The sequence below is a fragment of the Athene cunicularia genome (genome assembly GCF_003259725.1).
Source record: "Athene cunicularia isolate RWA chromosome 1 unlocalized genomic scaffold, athCun1 chr1_part1, whole genome shotgun sequence".
Classification (NCBI taxonomy): Eukaryota; Metazoa; Chordata; class Aves; order Strigiformes; family Strigidae; genus Athene; species Athene cunicularia.
Genome location: NW_020799091.1, coordinates 91,327,013 through 91,327,592, shown reverse-complemented (window position 1 = coordinate 91,327,592; position 580 = coordinate 91,327,013).

Here is a 580-nt window from a genome sequence, read left to right as displayed (position 1 = left end):
GATTTCTTTGTAATCATAATGCTAGAATTTATGATTTAACACTTGAGTGAATCATGATACAAAACACCCAGGATTTATACTGTTCCTTTTCTTAAGAGTCCACTTTGGTAACCAGCACACACACAAAAAAAATCCACCTTCAGTTGTTTACTGACCTTCCCTCTGCCCTCCCTTCAGAAGTGTCAGTTAATCTGGAAGACATAAATATGGAAGTTTCCGCGGTTTTGTGGTTATCACCGGATCCCACCGACCACTGTGCTGCTCACTACTCCTTTTCCTAGCTGTAAAAGTGACTTTACAGGAGGGCGTGTAGCTACCTCTAGTCTCGATCACCCGGCATCGCTTTGCACCCTTCCCAAATGCTTCGCGTTTCCCGAGTCATCAGAAAGGGATTAGCCCACCCAGCGCCTAACGCTGACCGTTGTTTCCTTGGCAGCCTGAAGAACCGCATCAAAGGCTCTCCGAGACGCTAAATCTGTCATCTGATTCTCCTTCACCCCTTATCTCATTAAGGCGGGCAGATACAACGGGAGCGCCACCCCCGTCCCGTCCCCGTCACCCCCCGCCGTTATCCTACAGA